The following is a 15,271-nucleotide window of genomic DNA, read 5'->3' as shown; positions in this document are numbered from 1 at the left end:
GAAGGGTGACCACTCCCAACCCTCCAACTATCGTCCAATTGCTTTAACGTCCTGTATTTCAAAAGTTTTCGAGTCAATTCTTAATAGAAAAATTTTAAGACATCTTTCCTATCACAACCTTCTTTCCGATCGTCAGTATGGGTTCCGTCAGGGACGCTCCACTGGCGATCTTCTCACCTACCTTTCAGACTCCTGGTCATCCTCCTTTCGACTTCGGCGAAAGCTTTGCCATTGCACTTGACATCTCAAAGGCTTTCGATCGAGTCTGGCATAAATGCTTTAATTTCCAAACTGCCCTCCTACGGTTTCTATCCTTCTATCTGTGCCTTCATTGCTAGCTTCCTTTCTGGTCGTTCTATAGCCACTGTTGTAGACGGCCATCGTTCTTCTCCTAGATCTATCAACAGTGGTGTTCCTCAGGGCTCTGTCCTGTCACCAACTCTCTTCCTTTTATTCATCAATGATCTTCTAAGCTGTACATCTAACCCTATCCACTCATACGCTGATGACTCCACCCTTCACCTTTCCATTCGGTTCCCGCAACGCCCATCTCAACAGTTACTTCAAGAAACAAGGGATGAGGCTATGGCACACCTAATGTCTGACTTGGCTCGTATCTCTGACTGGGGTAAAAATAATATGGTTGTCTTTAATGCATCTAAGACTCAGTTCTTACACCTATCAACCCGACAAAATCTTCCACAGGTATACCCATTAATGTTTAATAATATTCAGCTTAATCCTGCATCATCCTTGAACATGCTTGGGGTTTCATTTACTCGGGACTTATCTTGGAAAGATCATATTACATCTCTTGTAAAATCTGCTTCCAAAAGATTGGGTGTGCTAAGCCGACTCCGCTCTTTCTTTACCCCTGCACAATTGTTGTCTCTATACTGGGGTTTTATCCGCCCCTGTGTGGAGTACAACTCTCTTGTGTGGGGAGGCCCCCCACACACAGCTCTTCTCAATAGGGTGGAGTCAAAGGCTTTTCGTCTCATTAACTCTCCTCCTCTTACTGACTCCCTTCAACCTCTGTCTCTTCGCCGCACTGTTGCGTCTTTATCTCTTTTCTATCGCTACTTTAATGGTCACTGCTCCTCTGAACTGTCTGCTTGCATTCCTCCACCTCTACGACGTGCGCGTAGCACCCGTCTGGCAGCAAACTCTCATCCCTTTTCTGTCCAACTCTCTAATGCAAGAGTTAACCGTTACTCCCAGTCTTTCATTTATGCAACAGGTCAGCTCTGGAACTGTCTCCCTCTATCTGTATTTCCTGCTGCCTATGATCTCCAGTCTTTCAAACGCAGTGTGTCCAGGCATCTCAAAATGATCGGATCTTGAATTTGGCTCTCTATTGTATTTTGTTTTTCTCTTGGAGGGAACTGTTACTGCGGGCTCATGGCCTTTGATTCCTTCTTCCGCGCATAAAAAAAAAAAAAAACTTAACTTTCTTCATTGCTTCCACAACTTCTATCCTACGGATTTCTTCCTGTCTTCTCACCTCCCTCCTTCTCCCAGCCATTCCCCAGCCACTTATACTCGCATTACTTCCATCCTGTATGTTCAACAATTCCTTAAAGTGTTCTCTCCATCTGCTCACTTTTTCTCCCTTCTCCACTAGCAATCTACCATTTTTATCTTTCACTCCCCTGCTAACCTCACTTCCACCCTGTCTTACTCTTTTCACCTCTTTCCAGAACATTTTCTTACAGTCCCTCCACTTTACACTCAAATTCCTTCCAAATTCCTCATCCACACTCTTCTTACTCTCTCTTACTAATCTTTTCCCCTCTCTTTTTCTTTCTACATATAACTCTCTCTTCCGCCTCTCAACTTCTTCCACGCCCCTATTTCTCATCCATTCATTGTATGCTTTCTTCTTTTGTGCCACAGCCTGTCTCACCTCTTCAGTCAACCACGCTGTTCCTTGTACCCCCCTCCGTCTTCTCTTCCTCTTACACATCACATCACATGCTGCACATATTTCTTCTGTAAATATCCTGCACACACCTTCCACGTCCCCCATCTGCTCCAATTCATATTTGCCCAATCGTTCCTCCACTTCTCTCTTACACTCTGCCTTTCTCTCATCCTCTTGTAACCTTTCCACTCTCCTTGCAACTACTCCTTCCTCTCGTCTTTCCCTTCTTCTATTTCTCCATCTTACTTGGATCCTAATTCTGGCCACCACCAAGCGGTGGTCAGAAAGTCCACTCCCCCAACCTCTATAAGCTCTTGCATCCATTACACATCTTCGCATCCTTCCATCCACACACACAAAATCAGTCATTGCCTTCCTTTCATTCAGTTCACCACCCACCCTTCTCATCACTCGCCATTTATACCTGTGGATCATTTTGTGCCTGAAGAGGGTATTGGCTATCACCAACACCCTCCCTGCACAAATGTCCACTAATGCACTGCCATTCTCATCTACCTCAGCAGGCACACCCCACTCACCAACTATTCCATCCACCTTCACATTCCCTACTTTACCATTCATATCACCAATCAAAAACACTCTCTCATTTCTTCCAAACTTTTCCATGCACACTTCCACATTTGTCCAGCACTCTTCTCTCACTCTGCTAGCACGATCTTGTGTTGGCACATACACACACACAATCGCCCACATTTGTATTCCAACTTTCAACCTTACCCACACAATCCTTGACCCAAGTGATCTATACTGTCTTATGCTCTTCTTCCACCTTTTACTCACAACTATACATACTCCTTCCTTTGCCCTCTCATTCTCACCTAATCCTGCACATATACCCCATCCATACTCCCATTCTCTCACACTTTCTCCTCACCATTTTGTTTCAGTTATTCCACATACATTCACTTTCGCACCCTCAAGCACCTGAACAATCTCTCTCTCTGTTTCTCAATAAGTCAAATTTAGCTTTAAACTCGTTTAAGTTTTTGGATTGGACGATCTCTTTGTCCAGACTATTCCACATGTCTATACATCAATAAGGAAAAAATATTTCTTGATATCCTTCAAGCAGCTTGGTTTCTTGAGTTTCATTCCATGTCCTCTTGCTACTCTCTTACCCCATACAAACAGATCTTCTTTGTCAATTTTATCTACTCCCACCATGGTCCTGAACACTGCAATCATGTCTCCTCTCTTTCTCCTTTCTTCTAAGGAAGGCAAATCCAGTTTTTCCAACCTCTCTCCATACGACAGATCTGCCAGACTGGGGACCATTTTGGTTGCTGTTCTTTGTATTCTCTCAATCTTGTTTATATCTTTCTTTTTGTGTGGGGACCACACTACCACTGCATATTCTAACCTGGGGCAAATCATGGCCACTATCAATTTTTTCATCATCTCCTCATCCATATAATGAAAAGCTACTCTTATATTAGTCAGGAGTTTATACGTCTCTCTAACTGCCTTGTTAATGTGTTTTTCAGGTGACAAACTATCCTGGACCAGCACTCCCAAATGTTTCTCTTCTCTTGCTTTTGTGATTGGTTCATTACCCATCAAATAATTTAATGATGGTCTTGGTACTTTTACCCATTTCCAGTATTTTACATTTCTTTGTATTAAACTTCATTTCCCACATCCGGCTCCAATCGTGTATCCTATCAAGATCCTCCTGCAGCATTTTACAATCCTCCTCAACCTCTACCTTCCTCATGATCTTCGCATCATCAGCAAACAGACTTGCATAACTGTTCACTCCATCTACCATATCATTTACATAAATCAGGAACATTACTGGCGCCAACACCGAGTCCTGTGGGACTCCACTTGTTACTTCCCTCCATCCAGACATCCTATTCTTTATTACTGTCATTTGTCTGTCTCTCAAAAAGTCTCTCATCCATTCCAGGAGGTTCCATTCAGTCCTCATATATGCTCTAGTTTCCACATTATCTCTTATGGGGTACTTTGTCGAAGGCCTTCTCCAAATCTAAATACACACAATCCACCCAACCATCTCTCTCCTGTACACGTCAATCGCTCTTGAGTAAAAACTCAACAAGTTGAACGCACATGACCTTACACTTCTAAATTCAAACTGACTATCAGCCAAAATATTCATCTCTTCCAGATATTTTATCCGTCAATCTTTCAGAATTCTTTCGCACAATTTTGTGACCATGCTGATTAGGGACACTGGTCTATAATTCAGGGGTTCTTCCCTGTTTCCTCCCTTATAAATAGGTACCACATTTGCCCCCTTCCATTCTTGAGGCACTTTCCCCTCTTCCAGAGAACACACAATTAAACTGTGAATCTTATCCGCCAGTTGTTCTTTGCATTCCTTCAGTACCCAATTAGAGATTCCATCTGGTCCTGGGGCTTTCCTTACATCTTGATTTTCCAGTAATTTATACACTTCCTGTATTTCCACTTTTATATCTTTTATCACTACATTTCTAGTCACTCCCTCCCCTTCCACAAACTCACTTTCATTAGTGAAAACTGACTGGAAATGTTTGTTCAATATTTCTGCTTGCATTGCCGCATCTTTATAGACCTCTCCTTCTACTTTCAGTTTGGTGATTCCTTCCTTGTGTTTCAGTTTGCCACTGACAAACCTATAAAACAATTTGGGTTCATCCTTACATTTGTCTATTATACCTTTTTCAAAATTCCTTTCTTTCTCTCTGCGTATTCTTGTGTAATCATTTCTAGTTCTTTTATATTCTTCCTTTGTTCTGTTGTTACCTCTCTTTCTCCAATTGTTCCACGCCTTATCTCTCTCTTTTTTTTTGCTATCATACACTTTCTATTAAACCACTCCTTTTTTCTGTTTTCTTTCCCCCTTACTCTTGGCACAAATTTTTCCATTCCCGAGTTATAGAAGCCTAGAAAAATATCCCATTTCCTCTGTATCTCTCTTGTTTCTCTGAGTTTTCTCCAATCTGCATTTTCGAAAAATTTTCTCAATCCTGTAAAGTTTGCTTTCCCAAAGTTGTATCTTCCCTGCCTATAAAGCTCGTCTCTTGGCTCCACGTTCCCTGTTATCAACTGGAAATCAAAGACCACATGATCACTTTTTCCAATAGCACACAGATATTTCAAGGATTCTACTACATCGGGTTCTTTGGAAAACAGTAAGTCTAGTCTTGCTGGTGTGTCCTCACCTCGGAACCGTGTCTCTTCTTTGACCCATTGCGTCATCACATTGTTCATTGTTATATTTAATAATGTAGTGCCCCATGAATCTTTGCTGGCTTCTGAGTCCCATTCCTCCCAGTTCACCTCTTTACAACTGAAGTCACCCATTAAAATTATATTGTTACTTTTCTCAATCATTTTCTGTAAATAGCTAGCCATGTCTGACAACATTTCCTGGTATTCATCATCACTCCATGCTCTTGTCTTAGGGGGAACATACATTACTGCCATATCTCTCTTGCTATTCTCTCCAGTTTCTAATTTCATATTTATCACTTCAGCCCTGCCTTCTCCCATTTCCACGGTATCTACATTTATGCTGTTATTCACTGCTATCATCACTTCTCCCATTTTTTCTCTTCTGTCTCTTCTCCACAGTTTGTATTTACCATCTCCCATATGAACATCAATATCTTCTCTTAATTTGGTCTCTACAAAGCACATAACATCAGGTTCATGCACCCTCAAAAAATCATTGATTTCTAGCCTTGCCGATATTAAACCATCAACATTAGTATATGCCACCTTCCAATTCTTTTTGATGTTTTTTATACCCTCTTTTTTCCTTCTCTCCGCCAGTACCACTTCCTTAATTTCTGATCCATGACTCTCCAATAAAACACTGTCTTCTCTTCCTCCGTTCTCTGTTCGTTTTTTACCTTTGCTTCCTGTACTAACTCCTTTATCTTAGGTCTTTCTTCCTCATTTGCATCTCTCCTTATCCAAACATTTTTTAACCCTTCCTTGTCTGATAATTTCCATGTTCTACTGATTATTTCATTTACTGTTGCTTGGGACTTAAACTTTACTTTCAGTGGCCTTGCCCCTCCTTCCTCGTACTTTCCTAACTTAAACACCTCTTCAATCTCTTCTTGAGCTTCGTTGTTTTCCTCCATGACTAGTGATATTATTTCTTTAACCTTCCTCAGTTCTTCTCTTTCTCTTTCTGATCTTATTGTCATACGTTTTTCTTTAACTCCTGAAATTATTACACATTTTTTCTTATCTGCTACATCTCTAACTAAAGATTCTCTACTTCTCAGTACCCTAACCACCTCCCTCTCCACTTTTTCCTTGCTTTGTTGTTCTATAATCTCTTTCAAATTTACATTTCCTTCTTCCTGAATTTTCTTCCACCCCTTATGTTGATCCATGATTTCTTTAATGTGCTCCTTCTGTATTCTTGATTTGGATTCATACTCATCTAGTTTGTTTTTCATCCTGTCCCATTCTTCTTCTAACCTCTTGTTCTCCCTCTTAAGCTGATTTATTTCATTAGAGGCTGATTCACTGCTAACTTTTAATTCGGAAACTTCACTTTCTTGTTCGTCAGAGCGTGCACTAATTTTTTCCAGTTTATTCCTTAAACTTTTTATCTCGTTTTCCTGCTCTATGGTCCGTTCCTGTAACTCTTTAATTACTGCCCATACTTTTTTTTTTATCTCCTGGACATTCCTCTCTGCTGTTTTCTCTACACCTGCTATTCTTGTTTGGTTCAACTTAATACTTCCATTTCCCACATCCTCGTCACAGAAGCCCTCGAACTCTTTCTCGCCACGTAAACATTGCACCGTCCCTTTCCGCCATGATTCAACCTTATGGAGACTTTCTATTTTCATTATATCTTGTTCTTTTTGTGAGCGAAACCGAGTTTTTTTTAACTACTGTCCTACGGAACCACCACTCATGCACTCATTAACATGATCACAAATAGGCTGGTCTTCTTTTCGTCACTGATTTTGCGATTATTTCTCCATGATCCAGGAAGAGCTCAGTCTCTGTCGGCAACCTGTGTGTGTTGTTGGTGACCTGTGTGTGTGTGTGTGTGTGTGTGTTTACATAACTGTATTCACCTAGTTGTGATATACAGGAAATGAGCTACACTCGTGGGGTCCTGTCGCTGTTTCTCGATGTCAATTTTGCTTTAAACTCATTTAAGTTTTTAGACTGGATGATCTCGTTGTCCAGGCTATTCCACAGGTCTATACATCTATAAGGAAAACTATATTTCTTGACATCCTTCAAGCAGCTTGACTTTTTCAATTTCATTCTGTGTCCTCTTGTTACTCTCTTATCCCAAACAAACAGATCTTCTCTGTCAATTTTATCTACTCCCATCATGATCCTGAATACTGCAATCATGTCCCCCCTCTCTCTCCTTCCCTCTACGGAAGGGAAATCCAGCTTTTCCAGTCTCTTGCTGTACCCCAGATCTGCCAGACTGGGGACCATCTTGGTTGTTGTTCTTTGTATTCTCTCAATCTTGTTTATATCTTTCTTTTTGTGTGGGGACAACACTACTGCTAAATTTACTAACCTGGGGTGGATCATGGCCACTATCAATTTTTTCATCGTCTCCTCATCCATGTAATGAAATGCTACTCTTACGCTAGTCAAGTGTTTATACATCTCTCTAAACCGGCGTTTCTTAACCTTTTCTGATCTCAGCACCCCCTGCAGTAAGGCCGCACAGTCCAGCACCCCCTTACATCCGGTTACTGGGACTACATTTGCCACACTGCTACAGTCACTACACTACTACAAGGATAAAGTAAATTGAAGTATTCCTTGACAAATTATTTTATACATTCTCCAAATATAAAAGTCAACGATGCCAATGCTAAGCAAAACCAATACATGTTGCATTTTCCAGCACCCCCTAAAATTGACTTCAGCACCTCCAGGGATGCTAGCACCCCAGGTTAAGAAACGCTGCTCTAAACTGTCATTGTTAATATGTTTTTCAGGTGACAAACTATCCTGGACCAGCACTCCCAAGTCTTTCTCTTCTCTCGCTTTTGTGATTGGTTCATTACCCATCAAATAATTCAGTGATGGCCTCTTGGTACTTTTACCCATTTCCAATATTTTACATCTCTTTTGAATTTCATTTCCCACATCCGGCTTCAATCATGTATCCTATCCAGATCCTCCTGCAGCATTTTACAGTCCTCCTCAACCTCTACCATCCTCAAGATCTTTGCATCATCAGCAAACAGACTTGCATAACTGTTCACTCTATCTACCATATCATTTACGTAAATCAGGAACATTACGGCGCCAACACCGTGCCCTGTGGGACTCCACTTGTTACTTCCCTCCATCCAGACATCCTGTCCTTTATTACTGTCCTCATTTGTCTGTCTCTCAAAAAGCCTCTCATCCATTCCACGAGGTTTCCCTTCAGTCCTCATATATGCTCTAGTTTCCACATTAGTCTCTTATGGGGTACCTTGGCGAAGGCCTTCTCCAAATCTAAATACACACAATCCACCCAACCATCTCTCTCCTGTAGCATGTCAATCACTCTTGAGAAAAAGCTCAACAAGTTGGAAACACATGACCTTCCACTTCTGAATCCAAAGTGACTATCAGCCAAAATATTCAACTCTTCTAGATATTTTATCCATCTATCTTCTAGGATTCTCTCGCACAATTTTGCGACCAAACTGGTTAGGGACACTGGTCTATAATTCAGGGGTTCTTCCCTGTTTCCTCCCTTATACATTGGTACATCTGTCCTCTTCCATTCTTGAGGCACTTTCCCCTCTTCTAGAGAATACACAATTAAACTGTGAATTTCATCTGCCAGTTGTTCTCTGCATTCCTTCGGTACCCAATTAGAGATTCCTTCTGGTCCTGGGGCTTTCCTTCCATCTTGAGTTTCCAGTAATTTATACACTTCCTGTACGTCCACTTTTATATCTTTTATCGCTACCTTTCCAGTCATTCCCTCCCCTTCCACAGACTCCTTTTCATTAATGAAAACCGATTGGAAACATTTGTTCATTATTTCAGCTTGCATTGCTGCATCTTTATAGACCTCTCCTTCTACTTTCAGTTTGGTGATTCCTTCCCTTTGTTTCAGTTTGCCACTGACAAATCTATAAAACAGTTTGGGTTCATCCTTACATTTGTTTAATATACCTTTTCCAAAGTTCCTTTCTTCCTCTCTACGTATTCTTGTGTATTCATTTCTAGTTCTTTTATATTTTTCCTTTGTTCTGTAATTACCTCTCTTCCTTCAGTTGTTCCACACCACATCTCTCTCTTTTTCTGCTTTCATACACCTTCTATTAAACCACTCCATTTTCCTGTTTTTTTTTTTTTTTTTTTTTTTTTTTTTTTTTGCCAGACGCCATGTATCCCAAACGGGGTGGCAAAGGGCTTAGAGTTAATTGTTTTACAGGGAGGGGCACTAATCCTCCACCAACCCCACTTGACACGTAGGGAGAATGTAATGCCAACAGCATCTGGTGTTCCCAGGCGGTCACCCATCCAAGTACTAACCAGAACCAACACTGCTTAACTTCGCTGATCGGACGGGAAGCGGTGTACTCAACGTGGTTTTTCCTGTTTTCTTTCCCCTTTACTCTTGGCACATATTTTTCCACTCCCGAATTATACAGGTTTAGAAAGATATCCCACTTCCTGTGTATGTCTCGTTTCTCTGAATTTTCTCCAATTGTGTGTGTGTGTGTTCTTACCTTACCTTACCTAATTGTATCTTTACAGGAATGAGTCAAGCTCGTACTGTCCCGTGTCTTAAACCATATTTATCGTAAATATCCTTAAATTTGTGAATTGTTTTGGCACACACTATTTCATTCGGTAGTGCATTCCATTGATCAATTGCTCTGTTTGGGAAACTGAATTTCCTTACGTCTTTATCACCTCTCTTCTTATGCAGTTTTTTGCAGTGTCCTCTTGCTGATGCTTCTCCATATGTTAAGTAATCATTTATGTCTATTTTCTCCTTTCCTGATATGCACTTATATAGCATTATCATGTCACCTCTTTTCCTTCTCTCCTGTAGTGTTGGTAGATTCAGTTTATTTAGTCTTTCTTCGTAGCTTAGGTCCCTTAAGCTCGGTATCCATCTTGTAGCGGCCCTTTGAACTTTTTCAATCTTGTCTATATGCTTTTTGAGATGAGGACTCCAGACTATTGATGCATATTCCAGGGTTGGTCTAATGAATGATGTTATTATCCTTCTTAGCATGTATTCATTTATGTATGTGAATGCTATTCTCATATTTGCAAGCAGTGTATACATGTTCCGTACCTTCTCGCTGATGTGGTCAGCCGGAGATAGTCTGTTATTGATAATCACACCTAGGTCTTTCTCTCTTTCTGATGTGTATAGGGTTTTATTTCCTAACTTATAATCCCAATCAGGTCTTTTTCCACTTTTACCAAACTTGATTACATGACACTTGTCCACATTGAATTCCATTTGCCATGTATTACTCCATTCATGAAGTTTATTTAATTCTTCTTGTAGCTCCCTACATGAGTCTGTGCTAGTAATTCTCCTTTGTATTTTTGCATCATCTGCAAACATATTCAGATAGCTCTCATTTCCAGTGTTACTGTTTATATCATTTATGTACACTAAAAACATGATTGGTGCCAGCACCGAACTCTGTGGTACTCCACTAGTCACTTCTTTCCATGATGAGTAGTTTCCTCTTAGTACTGTCCTCATTTCTCTTTTTATGAGAAAGTCTTGCATCCAACAAAACAGTTTGCCTCGAATTCCTCCTTGATGGTACAGTTTCCATAAAAGTCTTTGGTGTGGTACTGTGTCAAAAGCTTTCTTGAAATCTAAATAGATACTGTCCACCCATCCTTCCCTTTCCTGTATTGTGTCTGTTACTCTGTCATAGTAGCTCAACAGATTGGTAACACATGATTTTCCTTTTCTGAAACCAAACTGTCTTTCTGTTATCATACTGTGTTCTTCTAGATGATTTACCCAAGCTTTTCTTATAAGTTTTTCTAATACCTTGCTTACAACACTGGTCAGTGATAATGGTCGGTAGTTGAGAGGATTTTGTCTATTTCCTTTCTTGAATAAGGGGACTGTATTTGCTTTTTTCCAAATATCAGGTAGTTTACCTTGACTCAAGGATTTCTTGAAAATTAAAAATAATGGTTTACTTAACTCCTTTGCACACTCTCGTAACACCCAACATGAAATTTCATCAGGACCACTTGCTTTTCCTCTGTCTAATCTACTTAACTCCTCCTGTATTACTTTTTCTGCTATTTGTATATCTGGTAGTATGTGTGGACATGCGTGTTCCACATAGTCCCTCTCAAAATTTTTTTCTTCTGTAAAAACTAATTGGAAATTCTTATTTAGTGCTTCACAAATATCTTTCTCTTGTGTATAAGTGATTCCCTCGTCCATAATGGATTGTATTATATCTTTTACTTTGGTTTTGCTTCTGATATAGCTGTAAAACAGCTTTGGTTGATCACTACTTTTATTTATTATATCCTCCTCAAACTGTTTTTGGGCTTCCCTCCTTATTCTTGTATAGTCGTTTCTTGCCTGTTTGTAATTAGTATACGCCCTTTCACTATTGTGTCTTCTGTATCTATTCCACAACAAATCTCTTCTTTCTTTTGATTTTTTACATTCTGTATTGAACCATTTCTGTATTTTCTTATCTGCTTCTTTGTGCTGTGGGATGTACTGCTGGACTCCTATTTCATAAAATTAAAAAAAAAATTTATATACAGCATTTAAATCTTGTCCTCTAAGCTCATTTTCCCAATCAACTTCTAAGAAATACTTCTTTAGGTCTTGATGATTTCCCTTTTTATAGTTTAGGCTCTTTTTGTAACTGTCATTGATGTTTACTATGTCATATGCTATCCTGAAGTTATAATTTAGTACTGCATGATCGCTTTTGCCGAGTGGAGGGTGATATATTAAACTGTCAGTGTCATTTTCTTGCCTAGTAAATATTAGATCTAGCACTGAAGGTACATCTAGTCCTCTTTTTCTAGTGGTTTCCCTCACATGTTGCGTTAAGAAAAACTCTTGTACGAGATCCAGGAGCTTTTGGTCCCAACAGCTTTCTTGGCTATTTATATCTAGAGTATTCCAATTTATATTTGTATTGAAGTCCCCAGTTAGTATAATTCTTTCTGATTTCTCTTCCATTTTATGTAGCAAGGATCTTATACTCTGAATTGTACTCTTTGCCAGGTCCTCATATTCGTCTCTTTTCCCATGTGTTTGATCTGGGTGGCATGTACAAATTGGCTACAATTACTTTACCTTCAGATGTGTCAATCTCTACTGCAATCAGTTCTACTTGTGATGGTATATCTAGGTTTATTTCCTTGACTTTTAGATTTTTCTTAGTTAATATTATAATTCCTCCTCCTTTTTTTAAATTTCTGTCTCTTTTCCATATATTGTATTCCTCTAAGTTTAGTATGTCATTGGATATCCTTGGTGTTAATTTTGTCTCAGTTAGGCATATTATTTGTGGTTCATTTTCTCTGACATAATCATTCATCTCTAGTAATTTAGATACCATTCCATCCATATTTGAGTACATCAACTTTATCATCTTGTTTATATACTTGTCATGACATGGTTCTACTAACTTCCTCCTTTTTCTTCCATCCTGTTTGTGTACCACTTTCGTACCTGCAATCCTATTACTTTGTAAAAAAAAATTCTTCTTCTCCTCTTCTGATCTTCCCTCATTTTTTGTTTTTGCTTCCTCCCTTTTCTCTTTCAGTAATTCCAGTTCCTCTTGTGTTAGGCATCTTTTTATCCATACATTTTTGAACTCCTCTTTTTCCATAAGATTCTTTGCATTTTTTAGTATCTCTTCCACAATGTTTACACTCTGGAAAGTCACCTTTAGAGGTCTTGTCTTGCTTTTCTCGTATTTCCCTAACCTTTTGTGTTCCTCTATGTCTTTACTACAGATTTCCTCTGATACTTCTTTCAGTAAGCTCATTACATTTGCCATCTCCTTTTTGTCTCTAGTGATCTTGTTTTTAATTTCTTCCTCTTCTATACCAGTGATTACTATTTATTTATTTATTTCTACTGAATCTCTGACTAACTTTGGATTGTTTTGGATTATTCTTTTCACTTTCTTTTTAATGCTTTTTTCCTCCACCCTTGTTTCTAAGTCTTTCTTTACTTTCACCATTTCAGCATACGTGGTTTCTACATCATTTTTGTAGCTTTGCACAGCTTCATTCACCTGTGTTATCTTCTCCTCAATATCACTGCTCTGGTCCATAAGACTGCTTGCTTGTCTAATTGTCTCTGTGTCATTTTTTAACTCTTCCATAACACTCTCGTGATTGACTACTGTACTTCCCATTTCACTCACTTTCTTCCTAAGCGTACTCAATTCCACTGTTAGTTCACTGATGGTTGTGTCTTTCTTATTGGCCTCCCTTCCTAGTTTTTCTATCTCTTCCTTTTGCAAGTGCATTTGCTTCTTTATTTCATCAATTTCATTTTTGAAAGCCATTTCTAGTTTGTGTACACGTTCAACCAGTCTATTGTGAGTCTCCACTTCAACCAGTTCTTGGTAGAAATCATCAATTTGCTTTTTACTTTTATCCCTTTTCTTTTCCAAATTTGATTTACTGAAGTATGTATCCATTTTGTAATACTAAATGAACAGAGTATGTACTTACAGAATATGTACGCTTTCCCCGTGTTGCTGTAGTATAAACAAACCCAGCCGACTCAACGCATCGTGGTTCTTTGTTCTGTTTGAACCAGTCTTATTTAAACTTATTATTTCTTTACCTTTTAATAATGAAAAATCATTTAGTCTAACCTGGTACAGAGCTTGACTCATTCAAAGATACTAATTTAGGTATTGCCACTGGCCGTGTTGGTCTGGTATGGAGCGCCGGTGCCGGACGTCTACCTCCGATGTGTGTGTCTGTGTGTGTGTGTGTGTGTGTGTGTGTGTGTGTGTGTGTGTGTGTGTTCGTGCATGCGTGTGTATGTGTGTGAAGTGCATGTACATTTCTGTACATGGTGGATGGCGCTAGTGACTAGGTGACATGGGCCTTTCTGGGGAAGATCCATTACCATCACCTAGGCCGAATCCTACGAAGCCGAACCCTGGTTTCAGTTCATCTGCCTCTTCTCTGTCCATTTCTCTTTCCTCCTCATCCCCAGTACCAGACACATCCAAGTCTCTAATAATATCTGTTACATTTGGTCTTTCCTGGAAATATCTTGTTATTTTTGTTTGTTTCTGTTCCCTAATCCGGTTACTGTACACTTCCAACAGTTTAGGCTTCGTAACATTTAAGTTGGACAGGATTTCAGGTACCTCTGGCATGGTCCTGGTGTATGCCTCGATGGTGGTTACCATCTCTGTTACGGTGGACAGGCAGTGGGATAATTTCTGCATGCCCATCTTGCCCTCCCTTGGCTGCTCTGGGCTTTCAGTCTCTTCCTCACCAGATGACCATCAACAAGTGAGCATCGGTACATGTGGGTGGCATTTTCTCAGCCAGGGAGTAATGTCAAAATGTGAAATTTTCATCCAACTTTGAGGAAATCAGTAACTTTTCGTTGCGTCGATGCGTGAATCATCAAAGTGTGAAATGTCGAAGTATGAGGAAAGACTGCGTATGTATATATATAAATATATATATATATATATATATATATATATATATATATAAATATATATATATATATATATATATATATATATATATATATATATACATACAGTATATATACACATGCACTCGATCCTCGATTTGGCGGACCCCTATTTCCTGGATTTCGAATTTCCCAGACAGAATACTGTATACTGAAAATACTGAAACTTACTTTTCAAACTACCTGCACGCAGTGATCAATTCCGTTCCCTTGGTCAATGTCTGGGCCACCTGCTAGGTGGTCGCATTCGCACCGGACATTTGTTTACTGTTGTCTTGTGCTGTAAAGCAACCTTACATCTGAGCATTATCTGAGCAGTTTATAACTCTAGGATAGCACCACCAACCCCTAGGAAAATGACCAAGTGCACAAAAAATGCCTGTGCATCTCTCAGTGTCCCAGAAATGTCAGTTAATAAGGAAACTTGAGGCTGGGAAGATGGTCGCTATGCTGTGCGAGGAGTATGGTGTAAGAATACAGACTGTATCTGACATCAAAAAATATGGACGTCGTGTCTGACCTCGGATAGTTTAAACCATTCGGGGAACCACTATATGATCACAGCATAAACCTACTGTACATCCTCTCTACAATACAGTACAATAAGCACATACAGTACAGTATGTTAAATATATTTTTCCTTCTATGTAGTCATATGC

At 39.5% G+C, this 15,271-nt stretch overlaps 1 protein-coding gene and 1 pseudogene across 1 annotated transcript in view; both read right to left on the bottom strand.

Annotated features, from left to right (window-relative positions):
- LOC145415053 (uncharacterized) overlaps positions 1 to 15,271 on the bottom strand; it is a 680,222-nt gene that overhangs the window by 103,171 nt on the left and 561,780 nt on the right.
- LOC145415226 (5S ribosomal RNA) lies at positions 9,391 to 9,510 on the bottom strand (annotated as a pseudogene).

This window comes from Coenobita brevimanus, chromosome 101, assembly GCF_032717465.1.
Source record: "Coenobita brevimanus isolate Jiangsu-jjx chromosome 101, ASM3271746v2, whole genome shotgun sequence".
NCBI classification, from domain to species: Eukaryota; Metazoa; Arthropoda; class Malacostraca; order Decapoda; family Coenobitidae; genus Coenobita; species Coenobita brevimanus.
This window is presented reverse-complemented; position numbering and strand designations above follow the sequence as displayed.